This window comes from Anabrus simplex, chromosome 1 (genome assembly GCF_040414725.1).
Source record: "Anabrus simplex isolate iqAnaSimp1 chromosome 1, ASM4041472v1, whole genome shotgun sequence".
Classification (NCBI taxonomy): Eukaryota; Metazoa; Arthropoda; class Insecta; order Orthoptera; family Tettigoniidae; genus Anabrus; species Anabrus simplex.
In genome coordinates, this window is record NC_090265.1 from 760,791,768 (window position 1) to 760,805,282 (window position 13,515).

The following is a 13,515-nucleotide window of genomic DNA, read 5'->3' on the forward strand; positions in this document are numbered from 1 at the left end:
TTACGCAGTGCTGCACCAATCATCTTGCCGGGCTGAGTGGCTCAGACGGTTGAGGCACTGGCCTTCTGAGTCCAGTCTTGACAAGGTGCTCAAATACGTCAGCCTTGTGTCAGTAGATTTACTTGTACGTGAAGAACTCCTATGGTACTAAATTCCTGCAAATCCGCGTCTCCGAAAACCGTGACAAGTAGTTAGTGGGACGTAAAGCCAATGACATTATTATCATCATCTTACCTGCACAGTTCATAGGGGTATCTTACCTGGAGTTCCTCATAGGTACGTTATTAGAGCTTTCAGAGGACGCTCCGTTTCGACTACCCGAAACATGTGGTTTTTACACGATGGTCCACCACCTGATATAAGCCGCTTACCGCGTGATCATTTGGATCAGTCCTTTGGTCTATGGCGAATAGGACGACATGGACCCATCAATTGGCCCGCCAGATCTCCAATGGATATTACGGAAGACTGGATTCGGAGAAGTGATTTTCTTTTGTTAGTTGCTTTACGTCGCACCAACACAGAAAGGTCTTATGGCGACAATCGGACAAGAAAGGCCTAGGAATGGTAAGAAAGTGGTCGTGGCTTTAATTAAGGTTCAACCCCCGCAATACCTGGTGTGAACTTGGGAAACCACGGAAAACCATCTTCAGGGCTGCCGACATTGGGGTTCGAAGCCCCAATCTCCCGGATGCGAGCTCACAGCTGTGCGCTCCTAACCGCATGGCCAACTCGCCGGGTACGGAGAAGTGAAGCCTGCAGAGTAGTCCAGGGAGGTCACTTGAACAATTGCTATGTGTTTCACATTGGTATGTCAGATGTTACACCATTTCTGCAGCGTATTGAGTTGGGAGTTCAGTTCTCAATCGATGTAGTATTTTGAGTCTCGATAGTTCGATATTCTCATAAATCCGAGCAGAAAAATTGAAGTACCGGTAACAAAAATTATAAATCTAGAGTTTCAGTTCGCGATTGCCTTGTACGTGGCGCAAGCTGAACACAACACACGGAAGACGTGCTTGTTAAAACGCTAGATATTGACCTTGAACACAGCATGGCAGTTCTTCATTCTACACTATACTGGTTTGGGTACATTGCGTGTGTGTGTCTGTTGATGTGCATGTTTGATGTTGATACACAAAACCTGTTTGTCACACTTTGTCCTCTAGTGCTAACCACAATACGAAGATACACCTGACTCATCGCAAAGAGACCTGGTTCTGGTCTTACGCATACTATCCTGTAGTAAACTACTGCGAGCGATGTAGGCTCGGGTGAAGTAGATTTCATCTTGTTTCCTCCTACACCACGCATATTTTACTATTTTCTTCCCTGCCTTTCAGCTCCTAATGACTTGTAAATAATAATACCGGTAATGTTATTTGCTTTACGTCCCACTAACTACTCTTACTGTTTCTGGAGGCGCTGAGGTGCTGTAATTTAGTCCCGCAGGAGTTCTTTTTACGCGCCAGTAAATCTACCGACACGAGGCTGACTTATTTGAGCATCTTCGAATACCATCGGACTGAGCCAAGATCGAGCCTGCCAAGTTGGGGTCAGAAGGCCAGCGCCTCAACCGTCTAAGCCACTCTGCCCGGCAGCAAAAAATATTATTATTATTATTATTATTATTATTATTATTATTATTATTATTATTATTATTATTACCGGGCGAGTTGGCCGTGCGGTTAGAGACGCATGGCTGAGAGCTTGCATCCCGGAGATAATGGGTTCGAATCCCACTGTCAGCAGCCCAGAAGATGGTTTTCCGTGGTTTCGCATTTTCACACCAGGCAAATGCTAGGGCTGTACCTTAATTAAGGCCACGGCCGCCTCCTTCCAACTCCTAGGCCTTTGCTATCCCATCGTCCTATAAGACCTATCTGTATCGGTGCGCCGCACCGACACAGATAGGTTTTATGGCGACAGATATAACTAAGGACTAGGATCGGGAAGGAAGCAACCGTGGTCTTAATTAAGGTACAGCCCTAGCATTTGCCTGGTGTGAACATGAAAAACCACGGAAAATCATCTTTAATGCTGCCGACAGAGGGATTCGAAGCCAGTACATCCCGAATATTGGATACTGTTCGAACTTTAGCGACTGCTACTATCAAGCTCGGTGATGATTTAAGAGTGGATTTCTGCCGCTGGTTAATTGATCAAGCACTCAATCCAGAATTTCTGTCAAGTGTATTAGTGGCACATGAGGCAATTTTTATAGAAGGAGTGTTTAATATTTAGTATACCAAGGCAACCTCTAGCACCGGCTCTCAATTAATATCTGGATAGATGCAGTGGGAAGTCTGTCTCTTTGACCAATCGTCTTTTTATTAGCGTTATTTTGCTTTACGTCCCACATACCATTTATACCGTTTTCTGAGACGCTGAGGTGACGAAATTTCATATCGCAGGAGTTCATTTACGTGCCTGTATTTCTACGACACGAGACTGACGTATGTGTGCCCCATCAAATATCATCAGACTGAGCCAAGATTGAACCTGCCAAGTTGGAGGTCGGAAGATAAGGACCTCAACGGTCTCAGACACTCAGACCGGTACCAATCACCTTACTTGCATAAATTTGATCGGTGTAGCTTTCCTTATGGTGACGATGGGACGGGAAAGGGCTAGTATCGGAAAGGAAGCGATCGTGGCATTCATGACGTTACAGCCCCAGCATTTGCCTGGTGTGAACATGGAAAACCACGGTAAACCACCTTTAGGGCTGCCGACAGAGGGGTTGGAACCCACTATATCCCACTCATGAGCTGTGGAATATCCCCATTCAATAGGACAAGGCAGTTTCCAGCAACGGTTCTAATTAATATCAGGATGGGTGTAGTTGGAGGTCGGTTACATCTTTTCATTAATGTTATCTTGCTCCTGTACAGTAGAAGCAGTACGTTACTGGAGCTTTCAGAGGACGTGTCGCTTCGACTACGCCGAAACACGTGGATTTTACACGATGGTGCAGACATTTCCTCAACGGTAGACAGGACGATGTGGAACTATCAATTGGCCAGCCCTTATTCCAGTGGATTTTTATGCCTGGGGGGACATGAGAAACAAAGTATACCGAACTGAGGTAACCACTTCGGATGACCTCCGTGAACGTATGTTTAAGCACCAGAGGATATTCTGAACCACAGTGGTGTCTTGGCTCGAATGACAAGTTGCTTTACGTCGCACCGACACAGATAGGTATTATAGCGATGACGGGGCAGGTACGGGTTAGGAGTGGGAAGGAAGCAACCATGGCCTTAATTAAGGTACAGCCCCAGCATTTGCCTCGTGTGAAAATGGGAAACCACGGAAAACCATCTTCAGGGCTACCGACAGTGGGGTACGAACCCACTATCTCCCGAATACTGGATACTGGTAGCACTTAAGCGACTGCAGGTATCGAGCTCGGTGTACCAGTAAATATACCGACACGAGGCTGACGTATTTGAGCACCTTCAAATACCACTGCACGGGGCCAGGTTCGAACATGCGAAGTTGGAGTCAAAAGGCTGGCACCTCAACCGTTTTAGCCACTCAACCAGGCAGGAAGCACGAAATGTAGGTACGTTTAATTTACTTAGTTGTATAATATGTCCATTTTTCGTTTGAAACAAAACGTTCGATGTGCTTCGATAATTCAATTCTGATTCTACTCATATGGATATCCTATGCCATGCATTTGTTCGTTGGCGCAAGGAACTGTCTTCCTTCTTCTACCTTTACGCAATGCACAACGGGGATCGTACCGCATTTCACGTCCCGGCGTGCGTATCCCAACCAATAATTATATCACACGCTCGTACAGGTCGCGCACCGACACAGGTTTTCAGGTCATTTCCATACTCACTAGACCACAGGGCTGACGACCACAGATATCCCTAACCCCTAAAGGACGTAACAGCAAATGAACCAGTATTAACGCTGAGAATTCAATACATCTCCAGGGTCCGAAACCGATAACTAGTGTTGTCTGAAACCCCTAAGACGGAAACTAAATACTAACAACAACAAACCAGTCTGGCGATAATGTAACGTAACATGTTGTAGACTGGTAGCCTTCAGCTGTTACCGTAGGTCAGTTGCTCGTAAACATAAAACCAGTTTGGCAGGTATATTACGTAACATCTCGTGGCATTGAATAGGGAGTGCTCAGCTGTCACAGTAGTACATTTGCTCTTAAACATAAACAGAACAGAAACCAGTTTGGCAGGGATGGCGCGTGACTTGCCTGTTATCAAAGGAAAGCTATTCATTCACTAGAACAAGGCATACTACCTATTCTAAAAACATCGTACCCCTTTGCTCTCGAAAATAACTTCCGAGGATTACTAAAAGTTTGATATAAAGTGGTTCGTCACATCGTTCTCTATTGCTACAATAAATATCTGCACGTATACACCTAACAGCCTGTATATATACGCACGTGTCGAATACAGGTTTCTCGCCCTTCTTGTCCATGGATAGATGATGAAGCCAAGAGAATGATGGCCTACCGTGACTCGTTATTTCGACATTATAAACAAACCCTAGATGACACAGACTTCGAATCTTACCGCATCATAAGAAATAGCACAAAGCAGTTAATCAGAAATAAAAAAGTATATATTTCCGGAATTTAGCTAACAACTTAAATTCTAATCACTCATGGGACCAACTTAGAGCTCTGGGAATAGTAAAACATCAACAGACAACTCCTGACATTCCACTTGACGAACTGAACGATTACTTTAGTAGAATAAATATTCAACCTACCTCAATTAACTGCACCGAGTCACCGCCCTCCAGCCAATCCATCATTCACATTTCACCGTGTCACAGAAAATCAGGTTAAAAAGCCTTTGTACTCGATTAAATCAAAGGCTGCAGGTGTAGATGATATTCCTATTACTTTTATACATAACATTATGGGTGCTGTCCTGCCTAAACTGACGCACATACTGAACTACTGTTTACTAAACGGAACTTTCGCTACTGTCTGGAAAACAGCCAATATTATACCGGTACCTAAAAGTTTACAACCACCCTCTGACTATCTTCCTGTGTCCATACTCCCTGCGCTTTCTAAAGCCTTTGAACGTTTAGTACACGAGCAAGTTCTGGAATATCTAAATAAAAATGTGCTTTTGGACCCTTTGCAATCTGGATTTAAGAAGGGTCACAGTACCACGACAGCACTTTTGAAGGTTACTGAAGAACTTAGAAACGCTATGGCAAACGATTGCTCACCAATGGCGGCTGGTGCAGAAAATCACGTGTGTGCTGTAACCCATCCCCCTCCAAATAATAAAAATATTTAGATACATATGCGGTTTTTCATGAGGCTCTCCACCGAGTTTTTTCCATACTGAACAAACAAGGAAACAACTCCAACACATTACTCATACAAAACTAATTTCCGGCTCCATGGCTAAATGGTTAGCGTGCTGCCCTTTGGTCACAGGAGTCCCGGGTTCGATTCTCGACGGGTTCTGGAATTTTAACCATAATAGGTTAATTTCGCTGGCACGGGGGCTGGGTGTATGTGTCGTCTTCATCACCATTTCATCCTCATCACGACGCGCAGGTCACCTACGGGAGTCAAACCAAAAGATCTGCATCTGGCGAGCTGAACTTATCCTCGGACACTCCCGGCACTAAAAGTCATACGCCATTTCATACAAAACTAATTAAACACACAATAACACCTGCAATGACAAAATATTCACGAACTCAAACACTTGGTGTGAGCGCGCAAAAATAGAACTTCCCAATGTTACCAAAATTATTGAGATGAAACCAGCAACATCGTAATGCAAAATCACGTGTTATGTTATTATAGTACAATTTATAAAGTAGACATTTTGTAATTAAAGGAAATCACTGTATCATGTTCTTATTTTGACAACGTAAAAAGTACAATTTGTACAGTGCATTGATTTACATATGTGGCTATGGAATAGGCAAGTTGGGAATATTAAAGGACATGGAGGGAACAGCCGATGGCTTCCTCTACAGTATTTTGTTTTCCCATTTGCTTTGAGTGATCCCCTCTTAAATACTACCGCTGAGTCAAGAGGGTGCTACCTCCCACGTTCTCAATTCGGGCGAAGTGCAAGTGTGACCAGTTCTGCCTCTCTGTGGTCGAACGAATGGCTGTGAAGTAGTGATGTCTTGGCTGTTGTTTCAACAGCACATCGGAAAAGTTAGGCACGCATGTGCGAAAGGCAGAGTTCCTGCTTTCTGGAGAAAAGCTTAGAAATTCTCGCTGAGCTATGAGCTGCATATCACCCGGCGTAGAGCGCACGACTAGTTATCTGGTTGTGAGGGGAGTTAAATGATTTCCTATTCTTTGGCTGACGTCTTTTTCAATTCACTGTATTTGATTGTAGATAATATTATTAAAGTAATTAGTTTTTCAAATAGACAATGTGCTGCAGCACTTCAGCACATAAGCTACGGCCGCCCCTGTTGCTGACTATACTTATCCTTCTGACTTCAGTAGCGCCCTTGACACTATAGTAATTCCGACTATGAGAAAGAAAGTGGAACAGCTAAATTTCGACCTGGCTGCGCTTAAGGTTTTTTAGTTCTTATTTGAGTAACCTAACCGCCAACAGCGTGTAACAGTAAACAGTAAACAGTAAAGTGAAACTTAGTGTTGTCCCACAGGGCAGTATTCCAGGGCCCCTAATTTTCTGTATCTATATCAATGAGATACCATCTGTGACAGGAAATAACACACACCACCCCTATCCTGACGATCTTCAAATATATCGACACTGGAAGACAAAGAACAACTTCGGGGGAATAAAATAATATAACATCACGAAATTGTCAGCACAGCTAATTTTATACACTTTAGTTGAAAGATATTGACAATGACCTCTGACATTCACAACGAAACTCTCTTATACTAATCTGCACAAAATCTCAGGCAGTCATACTTGGATCACGAAAATTACTGAGCTGCTCAAACAATGTCGCAATCCCGACTACCCTACTGATTGGTAACATTATTCCCCGCAGTAAAAGGGTTAAAAATCATGGCGTAATGATGAATGAAATAACTGATTGGTCTGATCACACGAAAAAAATACTTAACAAGATTTTTGCAGTGCTTCACCCTCTTAACGGCAGAGAGATGTATTTCCATTTGAGCTACAGGCCAAACTAATACAGACACTCATTCTCCCTGTTCTTGATTATTGTGACGTTGTTTTATTTGACATGACGAGAGAAGAAACACTTAAACTTCAACGAGCACTGAATTCCTGCCTGCGATATTTTTAAAATATCGGGTATGATGTTCATATCACTCCATGCTATCAGACTGTCTCATGGCTGATGTCTGATAAACGTCGGCAGCTACACAATTTAATAGATCATTTGTGGTGACTGTCGCCAGATTATGGAATTACCTGCCAGCTCGGGTCAGAGAAACTAGCTTTTTTAAATCACGATTTAAGGTTACCTGCCCAGAGTACCTGCTGAGGACAGCTGACTGAACGGTTGAAGTATGAATGTGTGAGTGCGTGGTGATTAGTCATTTTACGAGTTTTTTATAAAATTAGTTTTAATATTAATTCAGTTAGTAATTTATTTAAATTTATTTTCAATTCTATTAATTTATGTAGTATTAACTATAAGGGGCCGATGATCTTCGATGTTAGGCCCCTTAAAGCAACAAGCATCAGTATTAACTATTTTAAGTATCTCAATATTTTGTTTAAGATTCTGATTATTATGTGGTTAAGTGTACGAGAGGGCCTGGAGCCCTAACTTCGCCACTGTACAGAAGGCACTAATAAATAAATAAATAAATAAATAAATAAATAAATAAATAAATAAATAAATAAATATAGAATGTAAAGCGTACGGATATAGATATTTTGTCAGTTGGAAAATAAAAATACAAGTCACAACGTATGCTAGCTGGGGTTTACCTTGTCCTACTAGTTTCCCTCGCGGTCAGGGCCACGCATCTGTGAACTTGCATCCGGGAGATAGTGGATTCGAACCCCACTGAAAATGGTTTCCCGTGGTTTCCCATTTTCAAACCAAGCAAATGCTGCGGCTGTACCTTAATTAAGGCCACGGCCGCTTCCTTCCCACTCGTAGGCCCTCCCTATCCCACCGTCGTCATAAGACCTATCTTTGTCGGTGCGACGTAAAGCAAATTGTTAATTACTTTCCTTCGCAAGCCTGGGATACAGAATATAGTAGAATAAAGTAACAGTTTTATAACGCTAATATTCGTATGTATAATTGTTATTAATGTGCCAGAAACCAACGACATTGAGCTGTTGTCATTTCAACACTGTTTTAAGGGCCACCGACCCAAGCTGGGATTTGAACCTGTGAACTCGGACTCAGAAGGACAGCGACTCAACCGACTGAGCAACATGAAAAGGAGGCGTTTGTGATTATGGTTATAAAAGGATGCAGTTGGTATTTTTACAAAGGTTTTATGAGGGGCATTTATTAAGGCGTACGTTCTCCAACTGTCCTAAATGCACGAGGACGGACAGAAGAACTAGCTGGAAGCTTAAGAGCCTTGCGGGGGTGTCGCTTCCTCGTCAGTTCACTTTTCCAAACCAAACTCCATGGCGTAACAGCCCCGAAGGGCCATCGCCTACCAGGTGACTGTTGTTCAGCCCTGAAGCCTGCAGAATACGAGGTGTCGTGTGGTCAACACGACGAATCCTCTCCGCAGTTATTCTTGGCTTTCTAGACTGGGGACGCCATCTCACCGTCAGATAGCTCGAACCAGCCCTCAGATCCCTGACCTGGCCGGGAATCGAATCCAGGGCCTCCGCTAAGAGGCAGGCACGCTACCACTACACAGTGGAGCCGGCTGGTTACTTTTAGGTCTCCTTATTTTAAAATTTGACTTACGGCACCCTGCATTCAATTCCTGGCACTGACAGAGTTGAGAAAGTCATGAGATGGGGAAAATACAGCCTTGTTTTTGAGTGCAGTAGAGTTGGTCTTGAGTCTCCCGTAATCGAAATATCTACGACCTAGACGTAGTCACCTTCAATAATGCATCCGACTCCCTTTTCATAGCCACCGGTCGAGTTGGCCGTGCGGTTCTGGGCGCTCAGCTGTGTGCTTGCATCCGGGAGATAGTGGGTTCGAACCCCACTGTCAGCAGTCCTGAAGATAGTTTTCCGTGGTTTCCCATTTTGACACTAGGCACATGCTGGGGCTGTACCTTAATTAAGGCCACGGCCGCTTCCTTCCCACTCTTAGCCCTTTCCTTTCCCATCGTCGTCCTACAGACATACAGTGCGACGTAAAGAAAATTCTAAATAAAGAATAAAAAATATTTTCAGAACCCCTTCCAAAGAAAAGTATTATTCACGCTGATATTATTTTGTGGATACGCCACTACATCCACTCTCCATTTAAGGTACAAGGTAAGCCAGAAAAATGGTTGGATACTTAAAATACACCACCAGAAATGATGCGGGTATGGCACAAAAGTACTATGGAAAGGTAAGGGACGGGATCTAGTGTTTTAAGTAGCATCCGTATCAATAGAATGTGAGTCCCCATTTAATTTTTTTTCATGCATCGACTGCGATTCAAGCCTGGGCCGTCCTGATGAGAAGATAGAACCATTGGAACCGAGTTATCACGCCCGCCAATTACAAAATATTTACCTGCACTTTTGATGGTGCCATTTGAGGTTCCAATCAGTCCCCGGACATTTGACAAAATATATAAGCCTAGCTATCGATCTTAGGCACTCATCCGCGATTGTCTTGCTACTGCTAGAATAAAAAAACCTTTTTCATAACTTACTGAGGTTGCACATATTTGTGGCTTCTCAGTGACAAAGCAGTCCCTCTTCAAGAAAAGTTACTTGTATGGCACAAAATGAGCATATAACGTGCAGCTCACAATCCCGTCACAGTATTCCCAACGTTGCAACTTAAACACAGCACATATCTCAACCGCGGTACAACCTGAAGATCCCTAGGATATTCTTGTTTCCTGGAACCGATGTGCAAAAGGTGACACGATGTTGTAAGCTTGCAACTGCTTCTGGCCGTAGCCTCTGTTATCTCGGTGGTCACGTTCCGGTCCCCTACTGAGTAATCCCTTGCTAATTGCCGCTTTCCTCATGTCTTGACATTTGTCAACACACGGTTACATTCCCAATACTGAGGCCTCTACAGGGAAATATCCCCACGCATCAGAATCCTAAGTGGTTTCCTTTCATTCAAGCAGTACAAATATGGAGAATTATGTATGGCCCTACTGAGCCTTTCTAGTAGATTCTTTGTCGCTACGTTAATTTTACATTTCGGCTTAAGTTGTTCGTGCCGTACGTACAACAACGATTGATCCTCGCTCTAGTTTCAGGAAACATTTTTGGGGGCCCTGCCCCCCTGGCCTCCCTCTTGGCTACGCCAGTGGAAAACGATACAAAAAGAAGGTAATATTGTTAAATAAAAATTCGAAGCGAGTATTTGGTTTCTTTTCTACTCCAAATCAGTGAATTATTGGAATAATATTTTTGATTACATTGGTCTTTCAGTCGGACAGATTTTCAATATGGCTACAAAAGTAATCGTCAATAAAATATAAAAAGTCACACTGAAATTCTTTTCATGCAAATATATATTACTAGGAATTTTTAAAAATAGGAAGACCCCGGTTTTCCAAACAATGTTTGAAATTTCAAATACGGCTTTCGATAAATAAATGTGAAATTGATAACTGTTAATTCATTAGCATCTAACGAATGGATGTTGAAAGACATCGGTATGGAAGCTGGAGTCGACAAGTGTAGGATTGAGTGCATACTGATTCAGGGCCTCTGAAACTACCATGAATGAAATAATCAGCTCCCTAGAGCATTATGAAATAAGGTCTCCTTGATCATGAATGTCTCTGAGTCATGGTGTCTGAGATTTATCAACAATACTTAACTGGAACCTTAACAGTCGTATGTGATGTGGTTTGCCATACGATTTTTGTGATTACAACGCTAGGCTGTTTACATTCAAAGATCGATCATTACTGCCTCATGGAAATGGGTACGTATTACAAGGCGCAAGTATACTTGGCACGGTAATGTCCTCGAGGTTGAGGCAGATTAACTCCTTAAGCCTGTGGTAATTGAATGGGAAAGACTTGTCAACTTCATCCACGCCTGCACACTTGCATGGTGAATAGACTGAGATAATTCTCGTTCTAGCTCCTCCGACGGCTAAATCTACCGCATCATTCGCTCGTTGACTTGCCTGACAGAAATTATGTGATGTGCTACAATATTCCTGATGAACAGTCCTACCCAACACTCCGGCCTTCCCTTTTTAACCCCTTTAGGAACACTTTATTATTTCCTATCTCTTCCTCGTTATGTACCCTTTTCCCAATGCCATTTACTCCTAACACATCCAGATGCACATAGTCCAATTGAGGGTCACTCTTCTAACTGGTTGGGGACGGCCGGTGGATTGTATAGTCCTGGCCAGCTTAGCACAAGGAGATCCACTACTCAGAATATCTCTGATATCCCCCTGCTATTCCATAGCAACTGGTATCCCGACTCTCAGGACCACTTACTAGGCCACTCAGTCGTTGCCAATGGTTCACAAACCAGGACACGAATACAGTAACCCACACCAAGAATCATCTCATCTTTTCACAACCTTTATTAGAAAAATAAATATACGAAGAAAAATAATAATTTCACACCATATTTCCAATAAGTTCCACGACTAGACAAAAAAATAAAATTGGAGATCTTTGCAAATGTAAAAAAAAGAAACAACTAAAAGACATTCTTCATTGGACATATACTGCCTTGTACGGGTACTTGTCGTCCTCAGTTTCTGAATGCTGAATAAACTGTCTTAGAACACGGGGTGCTGCTAGTTACCGAGCGAGATAGCTATGCGTTTGGTGGCCTGCATTCGGTAGATAGTGGCACTTTGGCCAGCTGTGAAGATGGTTTTCTGGTATTTCCCATGTTCCCACCAGGTTAATTCTAGGGCAGTATCTTACATAAAGGACACGGTCGCTTACTTCCTATAGCACTGTTGTCAAAAACCGGGAAAATAAACTAATATAATTCACGAAATTGGCAGCACAGCTAATTTTATACACTTTAGTTGAAGGAAACTTCGATAATCATTCTAAATGGCTACGAATAAGAAATTACCCATAGAAGGACGAGTGAAGTAATACCGAGGTCAAAATCAAATTAAGAGAGTGATTTCCAAATTGTGAAAGCGAAGAATCAGTAGGGATTTTCATGACGATCCCCTCGGAATGAAGATGTAACCAAAGAAACATTGAAAAGTGAGGCTCTGTGCTATGGTGTCTTAAATTTGAACGTCAAGCAGAACTTTGTCCTCCGTGGTGTCCTCAGTGCTTGTGTTGGTTCATTACTCGGTGTAATAGATCATTTAAATAAAGGACATACAGTGGATGAAAACACATCTATATTTTGAAATATTTTCTTTACATGCTTATGTTATTGTAAATATTTTATTATTATTACACTAATGTTATTTGGTATCAGTAGTATAAGTTACGGGTTCGGGTGCCTCCCCCGCCTACGGCGCTCAACAGAGGCCTCCTCCTCCTCCACAGGCCCCTCCGCAGAGGCCTCCAACGCCTCCACCTCCACATGCCCCTCCGCAGAGGTCTCCACCGCCTCCACCACCGCAGGTCCCTCCACAGAGGCCTCCAACGCAAGCCATGTGCTTTTCTGACAGCCAGGTGCTTTTCTGACAGCTTTCATCCCCCATCTTGCATCGCTAACCTCAGAGCCACCACCATGACGGGGCTAAACCTCATAGTTACCAACTTAGGCACGCGGTGGCGGATAATTTGAAAAATTCCACATGACTTTGTTTGTAAAAAGAGCCACGTGCTTTTTGACAGCCATGTGCTTTTTTGACAGCTGTCATCTGCCATCTTTCATCGGTAAACTCAGTGCTGCCATCTTTAGCTTCTACCTTTGAAATGTGATGGCGGGCAATTTGAAAATTTATACCTGCTCTTGTTTGGAAACAAACCCACATGCTCTTTGACAGCTGATAAGCTGCCAGCGGCCATCTTTAATCAACAGAGAATCGTGCTGCCATCATTATGGCACTAAACCTCATCCTTTGACATGTGGTAGCTGGCAATTTGAAAACTTCCACGTGCTCTTGTTTGGAAACAAGCCCACGTGCTTTTTGACAGCTGACAAGCTGACAGCGAAGTCTTTAATCAACAAAGCACCGTGCTTCTATCTTTACGGCTACTACCTTAAGCACGTGGTGGCAGGCAATTTGAAAAATTCCGTTAACTATCATCATTGAACAGTAAAACTTTAGTACCTTCACGAACCTAACCTCTCATCTCCATCTTGAAGGGGACTATCCTTAGTTTATGACAATTACACAAGATTACACACTCTAATTACACAAGATAGCGCTTAGAGGATACTACACATGATGGCGGCGGCCGTTTTGGCCTCCTCCTCCTCCTCCCCCTCCGCTTCCTCCTCCTCCTGCGCCTCCT